Source organism: Prionailurus bengalensis, chromosome C2, assembly GCF_016509475.1.
Source record: "Prionailurus bengalensis isolate Pbe53 chromosome C2, Fcat_Pben_1.1_paternal_pri, whole genome shotgun sequence".
NCBI classification, from domain to species: Eukaryota; Metazoa; Chordata; class Mammalia; order Carnivora; family Felidae; genus Prionailurus; species Prionailurus bengalensis.
Window position 1 is genome coordinate 134,186,180 of NC_057350.1, and position 7,788 is coordinate 134,193,967.

The 7,788-nt window shown below is 43.7% G+C and overlaps 1 long non-coding RNA gene across 1 annotated transcript; it reads left to right on the forward strand.

Moving 5' to 3' along the window:
* The first annotated feature begins 2,495 nt into the window (after positions 1-2,495).
* Positions 2,496-4,759, forward strand: LOC122492416. Its single transcript, XR_006299612.1, has 2 exons — positions 2,496-3,193; positions 3,872-4,759. It is a non-coding gene; the product is annotated as an uncharacterized LOC122492416 (long non-coding RNA).
* The last annotated feature ends 3,029 nt before the right edge of the window (positions 4,760-7,788 follow it).

Consider the following 7,788-nt stretch of genomic DNA (forward strand, 5'->3'; position numbering starts at 1 on the left):
ACTGAGCGGAGTGGTCCCTCTTCTTTGGACATTGTTATGGCCAGACTGCAAAGCCAGGAGATGCTACTGTCACCTTGCCGTCAGCCTGACTATGCTGCGAACCCACAAAAGAGGGAGGGACCAAGCAGATGATAGAGAGGCAGTTTGGAGGCTGATGGAACCACACTTGATGGCTATTGTACATCTTTACTCTTTTAGTTGCATGAGTCAGTAAATCCCCTTTAAGGTATGAACCAGTTGAAATGGAGTTTCTGTTACTTTTAGCCAAAGGCATCACTACTGATATAGACAATTTTACCAAAGAAATGTGAATCAAAAAATGAGAAGTCAGCTTAACATAAATGTGTGGATGCATATAGGAAACACAATACAAAGCAGGCCTGGGTGGAGTATAGTGTCCCCCCTACCCCCACCCCCACTTCTATCTTCCAAATGAAGAAATGAGTTCATAGAGTTTCGACAAAGCTTTGAAGGGACAGAGCCAGAGTTCCTGCTAGGCTTATAAACCCTAGATATTAACAAAAAGCTGTACTTTGACAAATTCCTTCAGAGAAGCCCTATGGGCAACTTGATACCAGACCCTACCTTCACCTGCTCTTAACAGCCAAGCCCAAAGCCTCCTACTTTTTTGTTCATAAAATATTTGAACAGAAAACAGTTCGGAGTATATCCTGGTTTTCGACCCAAGGTTCTGCCTTGATAACCTTGCCGTTTTTCTTCGAGTGATTTGTTTTTTCTTTCTGAAAAAATGCTTAAGAAGATAAGTCCTTCACTTACCTAGACACGAGCATGGCACCCTGATAAAAATAGTGTAGTCAAATTCTGTCTGAACCTCACTTTCTACCCCCAAGCAATTTGTCAAGATATTTTCCTAAATATAGAGATTTCTCCTGCCAAGAATTCTGCCTGGCAGTTGTCAGGCAATGAAATTGCAATCTCCTGATTACCAATGAATGAACGAATAAATGGTCCTTCCACCAAGAGATGACATCATACTGTATAGATTTACTGCTACTCTTTTTTTTTTTAAGTTTATTTATCCTGAGGGGTGGGAGGTGGAGAGAGAGAGAGAATCCCAAGCAGGGTTTGCACTAACAGTGCCCCGACTTGGGGCTCAATTCCACTAACTGTGAGATCATGACCTGAACTGACACCAAGAGTCATGCTTAATCGACTGAACACCACCCCCCCTGGCCCACCCAGGTGCCCCTACTCTATTGCTACTCTTTTGAAGAATCTATTACAGTCCTGGTCTAGAGTGCTACTACCTTTATCTTTTAAAAGGGCTCTGAACTCTCTGAGGTTCAACGCTAGGATGAAATATTTTTAAAACTTTCCCCAATATTTGACAATGGATATTATGTCATTATTTACCTTGCAACTATTATTTTGGCACATTGTAAAGCACCGGTAATATGGCCATTTCAGAGTTACACTTGTCTAGTTATTTAACCCTGAAGTTCCTTTTTAAAGGGAATGGTGTGGACAAATGGGTGCATGAAGCATATTTCAGGGAACAGTGAACTGACCAGTATGACTGGAGCAGAGAATAATGGGGAAGTGTTTTCAAATGTAATGTAGAAAATCTTAAAACCCAAACTAAAAAGTTTTCTCCCATGGGTGTATGTTTCTAGATGTGGGAGGAATGAGGACTGCAGGCTTTAAGAAGGTGAATGTGATTGCAGGGTGCGTGACTCTGAGGCTGGGGCCTATTTCAGATGACATGAAGGGGCCCATGTGCCACTGGAACAGCATGACGCGGGAGTGGCAAAAAGAGTGGGAACCATGAACCAGAGTAGAAGATGTTAGGAAGACAGAGAATTGACTTCGCTTGGGGACCAACTGGGTAAGGAAGTCCAGACAGAGAGGTGCATCAAAAGTGATCCTAAGTTTCAAAGCCTCCATAATGGGTGGATGAAATTACCACTGGAAATGTCAGGAAATGCAGAAAAGAGAGGCAGTATTAGGAGATAAGAAAAAGGAATCTGTTCCCCAAACGACTGAGTTTGGGATGATAGTAGGACAAGAGGTAGTGCTGCCCATTAGGCAGTTGGAAAGATGTAACTAGAGCTGGTCAGGGCTGGAAATAAGATCTGGGAGCTGTTGCCTCCTCAATTCCTCTTTTCTTCTGAGTAGAATCCCACCTGTGTTTGGGTTGCAATGGCTCAGACAGGGAGGATAAATCATGACTGGCCAAGGTCCAAACATGATAACTTATTTCCCTTTGGTTGGTCAAGGGGTGAACATGTGATCCAATTCTGGCCAATGGCCAAGGGACTTCTGGAAGGATTTTCTTCCTGATAAAACAGACCTCCATGAGGAGAAGGCCGTTTGGCTTTCATTTCTTTCCTTCCTGCTTGTGACCCTGTCAGGAGAGAATGGGATTGTTGGAGAGATGTGGCTTGACGTGTTGAGAGATATGGCTGACACATATGTCACAGTGATGGTGACAAAGCGGAAAGAGAGTAAGACCCTTTGGTCAGTCACTGGTGTCCTTGTTGATCTGCTGAACCAAGTCTGGAATTGCCTACCTCCAGACTTCTTGTTACACACAAGTTTATTAAATGTCTTTGTTACTTATGTTGTTGTTAGTTGGTATTTTATTACTTTCCCCTGAACATATCTTAACTAAAACAGATGTAATTACTAATGCCTGTGAGAACTGACATAATCTGAGAGGGAGGGAGTAAGAGAAAGACAGAACCTGGAGATATACCCATATTAGGAGATGGGAGCTTTTCACTAATCAAACCTTAAGATTTTTAATAAAAAAGGTACATAGGAAATTTGTTTTTAATTATGAAAACATACCACACACAAACATACACTCCTACAATCTCCTTCCTCCAACCACACATTCCAGAGAGCATATGTTCCAAATGAAAGGTCAAAAAGGAGATGGGTTTCAGTTTGGAGCTATAGGAGGGCAATTATTTCTCTAATGTGGTTTGCTTCCTGTTGCTAAAACTGAGTCTCTTCAAATGAGATTGTTTGCTAAGTGAGGCGTCTCCTTCCTCTTCCACCCTTGGATGAATTAGGGAGCAAGAGGAATCAGTCAAGTTTCCTCACTGTGATGGGCCGAGGAGCTCTGTGTATTCCCTGTGGATAGTGGCCTGCCACTGGAGAGGCCACAGGCTGGAGCAAGGAGCTGACTCATAGGGTAAGGAGAAAATGGCCTGGATCTTTCACAGAGGTAAGCAGTGTCCAATTGCACTGGGGGGAGGAGGGAGAGGTTATGACAAAGAAAGCCGTATCTATTCCACTGAGCAATTAATGCCATTATTTTTCTTCAAAAAGCATTTTCTCTTAAGCCATCGAGGATAATTTAGCCTCCATCTTGACAGAATGTACTAATGACTGCTAATGGATACATTCTTTTAATAAATGAAGAGGCACAAGAAAATTGCCTGATATTAAACAGAGTCCCACATGTCTTATCGGAGTCTATAATGGCCCTATCAAGTGACCTAAATGAAAGAAATGTGACTCTTCAGGGGTTAAAGGAGTCTATTTTTTCTTAGTGCAATATAAATTCGCTGCTAGGGAGAACAGTAATTCATTGGTCTATCCTAAGAAATGTTTAAAAGGGGGGCCATATCTCAAGTTAAATGATGCATTTCCTATTGGTAGCGAAGAAAATATGAAATAGAACCTCTGTGCAGTGTGGATATATATAAATAGCCTCTTATCTGGCAATAGAGCCCAAAACTCTTTTGGGTCTTTGATCCTTGGAATTTTTAGCCCAGAAGTTGAAGAGCCTGGTAATTTGTTATTAATTTTGTCCAATTTTTTTCAATACCTTCCAGGGTGCTTTTTGTTGGTTGGTATGATTTGGTAATTTTAAACTCTATTCTTGGAAATGTTTCTCCAGATTCAAGTAATTCCTAGTACTCTACCTTCAGTGGGACACTTCTAAAAATGAATAAAGAATTCCAAGAAATCAATAAGAAAAAGACAAACAACCCAAAAGAAAAATGGATAAAAGAAATGAACCAGAAAATCAAAGAAGAAGAAATGGCCAATAATGATATGAAAAGATGAATGATCTGTATTATAGTCTTTTGCAACTTGCTGTTTGCAATACAAAACTATGACTCTAAGCTTTTCATCCACCCGTGGTATTGTGTGTGGCAATATTCATTTTCACTAGTGTGACAGTATTTCATTGGGTGAGTATTCCACAATTCTATTCTCCCCAAAATACATGTAGCGTGAATCTATATTTATAATGCTCAAAAACAGCTACAAATCATATATTATATTGCAAAACAATACTTGATAGAACTATTTTTTTTTAAAGCCAAGTAATGATAAAGACAAATTTCAAGATAATGTTTCCTTGGGGAAGGGGGAGATTGACATTGGGGATGGGATGAGAGAATGTATCTGTTATCTATTGCTGCATAAGGAACCATACTGAAGCTTAGTGGCTTAAAACAAAAATCAATTATTTCTCATGATTCTCTGGGTCAAGACTTCCCACAGGGTTCTTCCACACAGAACCATCTGGCCCTCTCGTGCAACTGCATTCAGCGGGACTGGGCTGGATGGTCAAGATGGCCCACCCTCAAGGCTGCTATGCCGTGGACCTTTTCTACTTGATTTCTCTCACCATGTGGTGTCTCATCCTCCAGGGCCTCTTTTTCCATGTGGCCTTTCCCTCCATCAGGGTAGACTGGATGTTCTTTACAAGGAGAAAACACCCACACAGTACTTGTGTAATTAAAACTTAATTACAATTAAAATATATTACCTAATGGAGGAGTGCTCTGTGGCCAGATTGTTTTTGGAAATGCTGCATACAGCATCCCCTGTTAGAGCTTCATAATGCAAAAAATAAAAAAAATAAAAAAAAATAAAACTTGCTAAAGGCTTTGAGAAGTCTCCCAAGGAGCAAAGAAGAAAAGACCTGCTTTGGTGAAAGGAGCTGGTAAGAGAAGGCAGAAGCGCTCCGCCTTCTCTGTCCTCAGGGATATAGGAAGGGAGTACTGAGGTAGAGAAAGCTCGAAGGCTGGGGCTCATCATCTGAACTCTGCTACTCCTGCTCCTTCAAAGCGCAGTGTAACTGAGGGAGGCTCTGACAGCCTCACACGTGAGGCCGGAAGTGGCCTGGAGGCCAGAGAGTCAACAGTGCTGCTCCTGGAATTAGGTCACCTAGGTCCCAGTCCCTCCCCGCTGCCCTGCCCTGCTCTTGAATTAGCTCATTTTCCTGACTCCTATCTCTAATTTGCTTTAACCCCTCTGACCTGCTTTTAATGTTTATTTATTTTTGAGAGAGAGAGAGAGAGAGGGACAGAGCATGAGTAGGGGAGGGGCAGAGAGAGAGAGAGAGAGAGAGAGAGAGGGAGACACAGAATCCGAAGCAGGCTCCAGGCTCCGAGCGGTCAGCAAAGAGCCTAACGCAGGGCTTGAACTCACGAAATGTGAGATCATGACCTGAGCCGAAGCCGGATGTTCACCGACTGAGCCACCCAGGCATTCCACCTCTGACCTGCTTTGATCAGTTATCCTCTTTGTATTTGTGGATCTTCAGTTTGTCTCCTCTGCCTGGTGGCCTTAAGCTCGTAGGACTTGCTTCTCTCTCTTCCTTTCCTTTTATTTAATGTGAAAGTTAATCCATGACAATTTTAAAAAACTCAAATAATACCCCCAAGACAAAAGCCTCCCCTTGTCTGTTCCTGTCCCACTATTCTACTGTCAACTAAGTTTCCTTCCAGAGGAGTCTCTGTTTATGTAAACACACATATGCATCCATGTGTGTGTATTTGAACAAAATGGTATGAATATGTTGATATACTTCCATGATCTCCCTTTCCACTTACTATTATAACGTGTACATATAGTCTTTGCAAGTTGGTGCATAAATACTGATATAATAGCTGCCGTACTCCAAAGTGCATAGGTTCCTTTACTGATTTAGCTGTTACCCTCTTGATCAACATTTATGTTGCTCCTTTTTTTCTGCCATTGTAACCAGTGTGGCAGTGATCACCCTTGTATGTGAATTTTAGCATATTCAAGCGAACGTATGAGGAACTCCAGAAAAGACAGTGCTGGCTGGATCTTAGGGCATGCCTGGCCTTCCTTGTCTCATTGCCCTTTTGACCCTGATGTCCTAGAGACCTCTGCTGTCACCCACCTGTGTGCCTGGACCACTCTACAGCTCACCCATTCCAGGACCTGTCTTCCCTGCCCTTCCTTGGGGAGCTAATCCCTTATCACCTGCTCTCTGGAGCTCTGCCCTGGCTGCCTAAGTTGATCTCATCGGTTGACAACTATGCCTCGGTTACTGCACTTGCCACGTTGTGTTACCATGATTTTTCTACTTGTCTAATTTCCCCACTAGACCAGAAATTTCCAAACGCATCATCAGTGTCTGACACAGGGCTTGGCACTCACTAAACGAACGCATGAATTCATTAGTCAATTTAACTGAGCTCACACTGTGTGGCAAACAGCTATGAACAAATCCAAACTCCCTGTTCTTGAGTGGAGACGTGATAAAGAAATAATTGTAAATAATTGGTCAGCTGACAATAAGTGCTGTAAAGAAAGGTAAGGAAGAGTCTGGCGCTAGAGAAGGCTATGATTCACGGGTGGATGACATTTGAGCAGAGACCTAAATGAGGTGAAGGACTGAGGCTGCTGATTGTCTGGGAAGAACATTCTAGCAGTGGATGTATGAGTCACCGAATGGAGGCCAGGTAGGGGATTCCTCACTCCCTGGTATGGCAGGAGGATACCCCGAAGGCCGAAAGGATCAAAACAAAGTTAACTCAATTATGGAACCTAACATGAATGTCCCAGCTTGGGTTCCCAGGAAGGAGCCTCAGAGATGATTAGTATGTAGGAGGTTTATGAGGGAGAAAGGAAGGAGCCTGGGGGGAAAGAAAGCAAGACTGGACAGAGGGAAAAGCTGAGCTACGATGCTTTTCTCAGAGACGGTGTCCATCAACTCTTGGGAGTTCTGAAGCCAGACGGCCCTTCAGAGTGGTTCCTAATTGGGCTGGACCTTTTTGCCTCGCCTCAGTCATTAGGTATCAGCTGCCACAGGAAGGGGTACAACCTTGGGCACAGTGGTGCTTTTAGCCATCACTGTCCCCAAAGAGGGTCACAACCGAAGGGCTGTCTCCCAGCAGCACTCCCAGCAGCTGAGGGGGTGAGTCCTTGGTTTCTGCAGGCCGTGCTGGGTGGGGCAGCACAGTGCTCATCACAGGTGAGACAGGTGGGCTTTGGAAAGAAGAAAAGTTGGAGCGCCTGGGTGGCTCAGTCGGCTGAGTGTCCGACTTTGGCTTAGGTCATGATCTCGCGGTCTGTGAGTTCAAGCCCTGCGTTGGGCACTGTGCGGACAGCTCAGAGCCTGGAGCCTGCTTTGGATTCTGTGTCTCCCTCTCTCTCTGCCTCTCCCCTACTCATGCTCTGTCTCTTTCTCTCTCTCTCTGTCAAAAATAAACATTTAAAAAATTTTTAAAAAAAAGATTCTCTCTCCTCTCTGCCCCAACCCCCCCCCCCCACTTTCTATAAAAAATAAAAATAAACCAAAAAAAGAAGAAAAGTTGATTTCCTGGGCCTGTTTGCTTGCAGGGTCCTTTCCCTTCCCCAGCTCTGCTCAAGGGTGTTGACACCTGCAGGCTGCATTTCTCAAGCGTCCTTTGGAGCCTCTCAAGCTCCCTGTTAGCTGTTTCTGGCCAGGCCAGTAGGAGCTATGGATCAGACATTATAAGGAAGAGGAAGGGGGAGGGCAGGTGTTTCTTTTCTCCCTTTCTGCCCTGGGCAGGTTCTCCATTG